Source organism: Toxotes jaculatrix, chromosome 16, assembly GCF_017976425.1.
Source record: "Toxotes jaculatrix isolate fToxJac2 chromosome 16, fToxJac2.pri, whole genome shotgun sequence".
In the NCBI taxonomy this organism is placed as follows: Eukaryota; Metazoa; Chordata; class Actinopteri; family Toxotidae; genus Toxotes; species Toxotes jaculatrix.
The window spans coordinates 3,789,797-3,801,828 of NC_054409.1; positions in this window are offsets into that span (position 1 = coordinate 3,789,797).

Here is a 12,032-nt window from a genome sequence, read left to right on the forward strand (position 1 = left end):
TTCTAACATTCAAAGTGTGAAATGGTTGAAAGGAAGTTGTGAAAGTGCTGACTCTGATTTTCAAAGTGATTTTTAAAGCTTTGAAAATGATTTGGATTCTGACTCTTACAGTCCACATTGACAGTGTCAGCAGTTTGACTGAGTTGAGCTTGTGTTATTCACAAAGTCTCATTGAGATCAGGATGTTTGACAAGAACTGATCTGTACAACACGTGTGAGCAGGTCTGAAGGCACAAGTGTTCATAGCTGCTCCCAATGGCCTCACTCACAGGCACAGTGAAAAGCCTGCTGTCACAGAGAGGACACGTCACCATGGTTTAAATATGGAGAGGACATTTTCACACAGTGTCTCCTGAAGACATTCATAGAGCTACACTCAGCTGCTGAGCTGAACAGGGACACAAATATTTGTGGAACCAATGAAAACAGAGCAGAGAGAGAAGTTCAAACCCTGGCTCCTTTCTCAGCTCCACACAGCCGACCAATCACTGAGCCCACTGGGTGTCAACGTCCCACTGTGTCTTTGTCACAGGGACACAAACTGTGGGACGCTGACAGCCACCAGGAAGGTGGGGCCAGGAATCCCAGAATGCAATGCTGGAACAGCAGATTCAAATGTGTGAGCAGAGAGTGTTGGATGAAGCTCAACTTGCTTTGGACCAAAGACACATGACTGGAATGTGATGAAATGTCTCATTCAACACACTGCACATGTGCTGAATGTCTGCAGCTTCTCAAACTCTCAACACAAACTTCAGTCACACTCAAAACATCAAAGGCTCAAACTATTATTTCACACAATATGAAAGATTTCATTTGAAACCTTAGTGAACACTTTGAAAACTTTCTTCCAAACTGTTAAACCTGAGTGTGAATGTGGGACTTTTTGAAGGAGATTTGAGCTCAGAGATTTGATGCTGATCCACACTGAGCATCTTGTTCAGCTTCATATTTCAAACTCATTGAATGAAGATTCAAAATCCAACACTTGCTAATTGACTCTTTACTTTGGAACAATTTCATCGTCACCTTCAGTTGATTTTTATATTTCTTCACATACAAAGCAAATATTCCACATTAAGACAGAAAGAAATGTTTCTTCACTCTTTGCTTTATGATCTGTGATGTTTATAGTGACTGAAGTTAATGAGAGCTGTGTTTGACTTTTAGTATCTGACTGTTTTTAAGCTGCATCCTGTTGGTTCAGGTGTTTGGAGTTTCCATTTTCCAAACTTGTACATTCTCAACCTTCTTCAGCTCTGAACAGATGATGAAACACTCAACGCTTTCAAGCAGGAACTTTGTCTCCTAAACTCACATCTTTTATTCTTTATTCAGGTTGACTTACTGCAGGTTGTCAGAGATCAGCTGTGCTTCTCTGGCCTCAGCTCTGAAGTCCAACCCCTCCCATCTGAGACACCTGGACCTGAGTTACAACAGGAACCTGCAGGATTCAGGACTGAATCATCTGTGTGGTTTTCTGCAGAGTCCAGACTGTGGACTGGAGACTCTGAGGTCAGACTCCATTGTTTACTTGTGTGCTGAGATGAATATGATGTGAAAGTTGTGCTGACAGTAAAGTGCAGACATCACACTGATATTATACTGATCCACACTGAGGATCTTCATGGTAAAGTCTGTTTTCTTCTTCTGTGGTTTAGTCCACTGACTGTGGCGGAGCAATGTTGAGCTACAGATTTCAAAGCTTCATTTAACAAGAAAAAAGCTTCACTCTTTAAATCCACACTCACATCAACAAATATATATTCAGTATTTTCTTCTTCCAACACGACTAGAAAGTGATGAGACTAAAGTCAAAGTGACTCAGATACAGCTCTGGAAAAAACTGAGAGACCACTGCAAATTCTTCTGAAATCAATATCTCTACAGGTATGACAGCCATTCCATTCCTGTGTATGTTGAATTCCAACACAAGCACACCTCAGTCTACTTAATGAGGTACTGATTAGGTGATCACCTGAACCAAATCCTGTTTAATGAGGAAAAGTATAAAAACCACTGCTGTGGTCATCACTATGCTCTTGCAATAGGACTGGATGGATGGCACAAACAGTGCTGGTAGTACCTCAAAAGTAATAGCAATCAAAAAAATAACTATTGACCATGCCAAAATAGTTGAAAAGAAAAGTTTTGTTTGAGGAAAAGAGAGAAAAAAGAGGAAAATTCTGGCTTTACTGGCAGAGGGATACAGTGAGCGTCAGGTTGCTTCCATCCTTTAAATTTCTAAGATGGCTGTTCATAAGAACAAGGTCAAGCAGCAGACACTGGGGACAACAAAGCTACAGGCTGGCAGAGGGCGAAACGACTCTCCACTGACCAGGATGACCGTCAACTCATTCCAATGTCACTCAGCAACCGTAGGATGACATCAAGTAACCTACAAAAAGAATGGCAGCTGGGGTGAAGTGCACGGTGAGAACGGCTTGAAACAAGCTTCTAGGGGCAGAGCTCAAGTCGTGTAAAGCTAGAAATAAGCTCTTCATCAATGAGAAGCAAAGAAGAGCCAGGCTGAAGTTTGCAAAAGACCATAACGATTGGACCATAGAGGACTGGAGTAAGGTCATCTTCTCTGATGAGTCCAATTTTCAGCTTTGCCCAATACCTGGTCATCTAATGGTTAGACGGAGACCTGGAGAGGCCTACAAGTCACAGTGTCTCGCACCCACTGTGAAATTTGGTGGAGGATGGGTGATGTGCTTCAGCAAGGCTGTAATCGGGCAGATTCGTCTTTGCGAAGGACGCATGAATCAAGCTACGTACAAGGTTATCTTGGAAGAAAACTTGCTTCCTTCTGCTCTGACAATGTTCCCCAACTCTGAGGATTGTTTGTTCCAGCTGGACAATGCTCCATGCCACACAGCTTGGTCAATCAAGGTGTGGATGAAGGACCGCCAAATCAAGACCCTGTCATGGCCAGCCCAATCTCCAGACCTGAACCCAATTGAAAACCTCTGGAATGTGATCAAGAGGAGGATGGATGGTCACAAGCCATCAAATATACCTGAGCTGCTTGAATGTTTGCATCAGGAGTGGCATAAAGTCACACAACAGCAACGTGAAAGACTGGTGGAGAGCATGGCAAGATGCTTGAAAGATGTGATTGAAAATCGGGATTATTCCACCAAATATTGATTTCTGAACTCCTCCTAACTTAAAACATTAGTATTGTGTTGTTTAAAAATGAATATGAACTTGTTTTCTTTGCATTATGTGAGGTTTGAGAACACTGCATCTTTTTTGTTATTTTGACCATTTGTCATTTTCTGCAAATAAATGCTCTAAATGATAATATTTTTATTTGGAATTTGGGAGAAATGTTGTCAGTAGTTTATAGAATAAAACAAAAATGTTCTTTTTACTCAAAAACATACCTATAAATAGTAACAATGGAGAAACTGATCATTTTGAAGTGGTCTCTTCATTTTTTCCAGAGCTGTATTCAGAACAAACTCAGCATGTTTGTTTAACGTCGTCACCGTTACATGAAGTGAAAATCTTTTCCATTTTGTCTCAATCATTTGTTGCCTTTCCTCCAAACTTCAGCCTGACATGTTTGTTCTCTGTCAAAACTTTAGGATCTTTAGTAGAATCTGAAACAAATGTCAACAACATGAGTTTGTATAGATGGAGCCACTGGTGGAGCTGGAAGAGTTTAAGAGCTGAAGTCACTACGTCTTTATTGAAGCAGCAGCATGTTGTCATTAATATTAATGAGAGCTGTGTTTGACTTTTAGTATCTGACTGTTTTTAAGCTGCATCCTGTTGGTTCAGGTGTTTGGAGTTTCCATTTTCCAAACTTGTACATTCTCAACCTTCTTCAGCTCTGAACAGATGATGAAACACTCAACGCTTTCAAGCAGGAACTTTGTCTCCTAAACTCACATCTTTTATTCTTTATTCAGGTTGAGTTACTGCAGTTTGTCAGAGATCAGCTGTGCTTCTCTGGCCTCAGCTCTGAAGTCCAACCCCTCCCATCTGAGACACCTGGACCTGAGTGGAAACTGGTACCTGCAGGATTCAGGAGTGAAGGATCTGTGTGGTTTTCTGCAGAGTCCAGACTGTGGACTGGAGACTCTGAGGTCAGACTCCATTGTTTACTTGTGTGCTGAGATGAATATGATGTGAAAGTTGTGCTGACAGTAAAGTGCAGACATCACACTGATATTATACTGATCCACACTGAGGATCTTCATGGTAAAGTCTGTTTTCTTCTTCTGTGGTTTAGTCCACTGACTGTGGCAGAGCAATGTTGAGCTACAGATTTCAAAGCTTCATTTAACAAGAAAAAAGCTTCACTCTTTAAATCCACACTCACATCAACAAATATATATTCAGTATTTTCTTCTTCCAACACGACTAGAAAGTGATGAGACTAAAGTCAAAGTGACTCAGATACAGCTCTGGAAAAAACTGAGAGACCACTGCAAATTCTTCTGAAATCAATATCTCTACAGGTATGACAGCCATTCCATTCCTGTGTATGTTGAATTCCAACACAAGCACACCTCAGTCTACTTAATGAGGTACTGATTAGGTGATCACCTGAACCAAATCCTATTTAATGAGGAAAAGTATAAAAACCACTGCTGTGGTCATCACTATGCTCTTGCAATAGGACTGGATGGATGGCACAAACAGTGCTGGTAGTACCTCAAAAGTAATAGCAATAAAAAAAAAATAACTATTGACCATGCCAAAACAGTTGAAAAGAAAAGTTTTGTTTGAGGAAAAGAGAGAAAAAAAGAGGAAAATTCTGGCTTTACTGGCAGAGGGATACAGTGAGCGTCAGGTTGCTTCCATCCTTTAAATTTCTAAGTTGACTGTTCATAAGAACAAGGTCAAGCAGCAGACACTGGGGACAACAAAGCTACAGACTGGCAGAGGGCGAAACGACTCTCCAGGATGACCGTCAACTCATTCCAATGTCACTCAGCAACCGTAGGATGACATCAAGTAACCTACAAAAAGAATGGCAAATGGCAGCTGGGGTGAAGTGCACGGTGAGAACGGCTCGAAACAAGCTTCAAGGGGCAGGGCTCAAGTCGTGTAAAGCTAGAAATAAGCCCTTCATCAATGAGAAGCAAAGAAGAGCCAGGCTGAAGTTTGCAAAAGATCATAAGGATTGGACCATAGAGGACTGGAGTAAGGTCATCTTCTCTGATGAGTCCAATTTTCAGCTTTGTCCAATACCTGGTCATCTAATGGTTAGACGGAGACCTGGAGAGGCCTACAAGCCACAGTGTCTCGCACCCACTGTGAAATTTGGTGGAGGATGGGTGATGTGCTTCAGCAAGGCTGTAATCAGGCAGATTTGTCTTTGCGAAGGACGCATGAATCAAGCTACGTACAAGGTTATCTTGGAAGAAAACTTGCTTCCTTCTGCTCTGACAATGTTCCCCAACTCTGAGGATTGTTTGTTCCAGCTGGACAATGCTCCATGCCACACAGCTTGGTCAATCAAGGTGTGGATGAAGGACCGCCAAATCAAGACCCTGTCATGGCCAGCCCAATCTCCAGACCTGAACCCAATTGAAAACCTCTGGAATGTGATCAAGAGGAGGATGGATGGTCACAAGCCATCAAATATACCTGAGCTGCTTGAATTTTTGCATCAGGAGTGGCATAAAGTCACACAACAGCAACGTGAAAGACTGGTGGAGAGCATGGCAAGATGCTTGAAAGATGTGATTGAAAATCGGGATTATTCCACCAAATATTGATTTCTGAACTCTTCCTAACTTAAAACATTAGTATGGTGTTGTTTAAAAATGAATATGAACTTGTTTTCTTTGCATTATGTGAGGTTTGAGAACACTGCATCTTTTTTGTTATTTTGACCATTTGTCATTTTCTGCAAATAAATGCTCTAAATGATAATATTTTTATTTGGAATTTGGGAGAAATGTTGTCAGTAGTTTATAGAATAAAGCAAAAATGTTCTTTTTACTCAAACACATACCTATAAATAGTTACAACGGAGAAACTGATCATTTTGCAGTGGTCTCTTCATTTTTTCCAGAGCTGTATTCAGAACAAACTCAGCATGTTTGTTAAATGTCGTCACCGTTACATGAAGTGAAAATCTTTTCCATTTTGTCTCAATCATTTGTTGACTTTCCTCCAAACTTCAGCCTGACATGTTTGTTCTCTGTCAAAACTTTAGGATCTTTAGTAGAATCTGAAACAAATGTCAACAACATGAGTTTGTATAGATGGAGCCACTGGTGGAGCTGGAAGAGTTTAAGAGCTGAAGTCACTATGTCTTTATTGAAGCAGCAGCATGTTGTCATTAATATTAATGAGAGCTGTGTTTGACTTTTAGTATCTGACTGTTTTTAAGCTGCATCCTGTTGGTTCAGGTGTTTGGAGTTTCCATTTTCCAAACTTGTACATTCTCAACCTTCTTCAGCTCTGAACAGATGATGAAACACTCAACGCTTTCAAGCAGGAACTTTGTCTCCTAAACTCACATCTTTTATTCTTTATTCAGGTTGAGTTCCTGCAGGTTATCAGAGATCAGCTGTGCTTCTCTGGCCTCAGCTCTGAAGTCCAACCCCTCCCATCTGAGACACCTGGACCTGAGTTACAACAACCTGCAGGATTCAGACCTGAAGGATCTGTGTGGTTTTCTGCAGAGTCCAGACTGTGGACTGGAGACTCTGAGGTCAGACTCCATTGTTTACTTGTGTGCTGAGATGAATATGATGTGAAAGTTGTGCTTTATTCAGTATTTATTAGGTCAAATCTCCTTCAGAATTTCTAACATTCAAAGTGTGAAATGGTTGAAAGGAAGTTGTGAAAGTGCTGACTCTGATTTTCAAAGTGATTTTTAAAGCTTTGAAAATGATTTGGATTCTGACTCTTACAGTCCACATTGACAGTGTCAGCAGTTTGACTGAGTTGAGCTTGTGTTATTCACAAAGTCTCATTGAGATCAGGATGTTTGACAAGAACTGATCTGTACAACACGTGTGAGCAGGTCTGAAGGCACAAGTGTTCATAGCTGCTCCCAATGGCCTCACTCACAGGCACAGTGAAAAGCCTGCTGTCACAGAGAGGACACGTCACCATGGTTTAAATACGGAGAGGACATTTTCACACAGTGTCTCCTGAAGACATTCATAGAGCTACACTCAGCTGCTGAGCTGAACAGGGACACAAATATTTGTGGAACCAATGAAAACAGAGCAGAGAGAGAAGTTCAAACCCTGGCTCCTTTCTCAGCTCCACACAGCCGACCAATCACTGAGCCCACTGGGTGTCAACGTCCCACTGAGTCTTTGTCACAGGGACACAAACTGTGGGACACAGACCCCCCCCTAAGCTGACAGCCACCAGGAAGGTGGGGCCAGGAATCCCAGAATGCATTGCTGGAACAGCACATTCAAATGTGTGAGCAGAGAGTGTTGGATGAAGCTGAACTTGCTTTGGACCAAAGACACATGACTGGAATGTGATGAAATGTCTCATTCAACACACTGCACATGTGCTGAATGTCTGCAGCTTCTCAAACTCTCAACACAAACTTCAGTCACACTCAAAACATCAAAGGCTCAAACTATTATTTCACACAATATGAAAGATTTCATTTGAAACCTTAGTGAACACTTTGAAAACTTTCTTCCAAACTGTTAAACCTGAGTGTGAATGTGGGACTTTTTGAAGGAGATTTGAGCTCAGAGATTTGATGCTGATCCACACTGAGCATCTTGTTCAGCTTCATATTTCAAACTCATTGAATGAAGATTCAAAATCCAACACTTGCTAATTGACTCTTTACTTTGGAACAATTTCATCTTCACCTTCAGTTGACTTTTATATTTCTTCACATACAAAGCAAATATTCCACATTAAGACAGAAAGAAATGTTTCTTCACTCTTTGCTTTATGATCTGTGATGTTTATAGTGACTGAAGTTAATGAGAGCTGTGTTTGACTTTTAGTATCTGACTGTTTTTAAGCTGCATCCTGTTGGTTCAGGTGTTTGGAGTTTCCATTTTCCAAACTTGTACATTCTCAACCTTCTTCAGCTCTGAACAGATGATGAAACACTCAACGCTTTCAAGTAGGAACTTTGTCTCCTAAACTCACATCTTTTATTCTTTATTCAGGTTGATCGACTGCAGTTTGTCAGAGATCAGCTGTGCTTCTCTGGCCTCAGCTCTGAAGTCCAACCCCTCCCATCTGAGAGACCTGGACCTGAGTGGAAACAACCTGCAGGATTCAGGAGTGAAGGATCTGTGTGGTTTTCTGCAGAGTCCAGACTGTGGACTGCAGACTCTGAGGTCAGACTCCATTGTTTACTTGTGTGCTAAGATGAATATGATGTGAACGTTGTGCTGACAGTAAAGTGCAGACATCACACTGATATTATACTGATCCACACTGAGGATCTTCATGGTAAAGTCTGTTTTCTTCTTCTGTGGTTTAGTCCACTGACTGTGGCAGAGCAATGTTGAGCTACAGATTTCAAAGCTTCATTTAACAAGAAAAAAGCTTCACTCTTTATATCACATCCAAGTTTTTTCCACACTCACATCAACAAATATATATTCAGTATTTTCTTCTTCCAACACGACTAGAAAGTGATGAGACTAAAGTCAAAGTGACTCAGATACAGCTCTGGAAAAAATTAAGAGACCACTGCAAATTCTTCTGAAATCAATATCTCTACAGGTATGACAGCCATTCCATTCCTGTGTATGTTGAATTCCAACACAAGCACACCTCAGTCTACTTAATGAGGTACTGATTAGGTGATCACCTGAACCAAATCCTATTTAATGAGGAAAAGTATAAAAACCACTGCTGTGGTCATCACTATGCTCTTGCAATAGGACTGGATGGATGGAACAAACAGTGCTGGTAGTACCTCAAAAGTAATAGCAATCAAAAAAATAACTATTGACCATGCCAAAACAGTTGAAAAGAAAAGTTTTGTTTGAGGAAAAGGGAGAAAAAAGAGGAAAATTCTGGCTTTACTGGCAGAGGGATACAGTGAGCGTCAGGTTGCTTCCATCCTTTAAATTTCTAAGATGGCTGTTCATAAGAACAAGGTCAAGCAGCAGACACTGGAGACAACAAAGCTACAGACTGGCAGAGGGCGAAACCACTCTCCACTGACCAGGATGACCGTCAACTCATTCCAATGTCACTCAGCAACCGTAGGATGACATCAAGTAACCTACAAAAAGAATGGCAAATGGCAGCTGGGGTGAAGTGCACGGTGAGAACGGCTCGAAACAAGCTTCTAGGGGCAGGGCTCAAGTCGTGTAAAGCTAGAAATAAGCCCTTCATCAATGAGAAGCAAAGAAGAGCCAGGCTGAAGTTTGCAAAAGATCATAAGGATTGGACCATAGAGGACTGGAGTAAGGTCATCTTCTCTGATGAGTCCAATTTTCAGCTTTGTCCAATACCTGGTCATCTAATGGTTAGACGGAGACCTGGAGAGGCCTACAAGCCACAGTGTCTCGCACCCACTGTGAAATTTGGTGGAGGATGGGTGATGTGCTTCAGCAAGGCTGTAATCAGGCAGATTCGTCTTTGCGAAGGACGCATGAATCAAGCTACGTACAAGGTTATCTTGGAAGAAAACTTGCTTCCTTCTGCTCTGACAATGTTCCCCAACTCTGAGGATTGTTTGTTTCAGCTGGACAATGCTCCATGCCACACAGCTTGGTCAATCAAGGTGTGGATGAAGGACCGCCAAATCAAGAGCCTGTCATGGCCGGCCCAATCTCCAGACCTGAACCCAATTGAAAACCTCTGGAATGTGATCAAGAGGAGGATGGATGGTCACAAGCCATCAAATATACCTGAGCTTAGTGCTGTGTGATATGGGGGAAAAAAAATTATTTCCCGATATAGGTAATTTTATATCCCGATAACAATATATATCCCGATATAGAATTTCTTCTTAAAATTATATATATCCACACAAGAATGCAAATTTATCTTATCTTTTCTCCTTTTCTTTTATTAAACAGTTTTAAAAATTGAAACAATGAAGTCTTTTTGTTACTTTCTTACTGGTCAATTAAAAAAACTATAATAAGATAAATTAAAATGTAATATATTAAATGAACAAATACCATTCAGAAATATCTGATGGTTTAATCAGTTTTCAAGTAATGCAATAAAGTGCAAAGAAATAAAGTACAGTAACAGACCCACTCAGATACAGTATTCAGTTTTCAAGTAGTGCAATAAGGTGCAAAGAAATAAAATACAGTAGCAACATAAAGTGCATTTTTTGATTCTCCGTGTACTGTTCAGCATGCCTTGTCTTCAAATGATAGAAGAGATTAGTAGGGTTCAAGTCGCGAGTAGCGACCTCTTGGTGGCATATTTTCACCTTGTTTTGGTCGATGTCTGTCTTTTTATATCCAAACCAAAACCAAACAGCGGAGTTCCTTTTCCTCCTCTGTTGGTTCGACGTTTGTTGTGCACTCCATCCCTACGACCATGCTACCACTAGCAGAATCCATAACTAGCTCTCATGCAAATGAGAAACAGTGAGCAGTCAACAGTCAGCCGTAAAGGAGTTCGTGTCGTAAAATGCTGCCGAAAGCGGCAACGCAGCTGCAGTTACATTATCTGAGCAATTACAGCCCATACATGTTAAAATTACGATAAAAACGATAGAGGACTGTATCGTACGATAGACATTTTTCTATCGTTTAACGATATATATCGTACTATCGCACAGCTCTACCTGGGCTGCTTGAATTTTTGCATCAGGAGTGGCATAAAGTCACACAACAGCAACGTGAAAGACTGGTGGAGAGCATGGCAAGATGCTTGAAAGATGTGATTGAAAATCGGGATTATTCCACCAAATATTGATTTCTGAACTCTTCCTAACTTAAAACATTAGTATTGTGTTGTTTAAAAATGAATATGAACTTGTTTTCTTTGCATTATGTGAGGTTTGAGAACACTGCATCTTTTTTGTTATTTTGACCATTTGTCATTTTCTGCAAATAAATGCTCTAAATGATAATATTTTTATTTGGAATTTGGGAGAAATGTTGTCAGTAGTTTATAGAATAAAACAAAAATGTTCTTTTTACTCAAACACATACCTATAAATAGTAACAACTGAGAAACTGATCATTTTGCAGTGGTCTCTTAATTTTTTCCAGAGCTGTATTCAGAGCAAACTCAGCATGTTTGTTAAATGTCGTCACCGTTACATGAAGTGAAAATCTTTTCCATTTTGTCTCAATCATTTGTTGACTCTCCTCCAAACTTCAGCCTGACATGTTTGTTCTCTGTCAAAACTTTAGGATCTTTAGTAGAATCTGAAACAAATGTCAACAACATGAGTTTGTATAGATGGAGCCACTGGTGGAGCTGGAAGAGTTTAAGAGCTGAAGTCACTATGTCTTTATTGAAGCAGCAGCATGTTGTCATTAATATTAATGAGAGCTGTGTTTGACTTTTAGTATCTGACTGTTTTTAAGCTGCATCCTGTTGGTTCAGGTGTTTGGAGTTTCCATTTTCCAAACTTGTACATTCTCAACCTTCTTCAGCTCTGAACAGATGATGAAACACTCAACGCTTTCAAGCAGGAACTTTGTCTCCTAAACTCACATCTTTTATTCTTTATTCAGGTTGAGTTACTGCAGTTTGTCAGAGATCAGCTGTGCTTCTCTGGCCTCAGCTCTGAAGTCCAACCCCTCCCATCTGAGACACCTGGACCTGAGTGAAAACAACCTGCAGGATTCAGGAGTGAAGCATCTGTGTGGTTTTCTGCAGAGTCCAGACTGTGGACTGGAGACTCTGAGGTCAGACTCCATTGTTTACTTGTGTGCTGAGATGAATATGATGTGAAAGTTGTGCTTTATTTACAACATTCAAAGTGTGAAATGGTTGAAAGCAAGTTGTGAAAGTGCTGACTCTGATTTTCAAAGTGATTTTTAAAGCTTTGAAAATGATTTGGATTCTGACTCTTACAGTCCACATTGACAGTGTCAGCAGTTTGACTGAGTTGAGCTTGTGTTATTCAC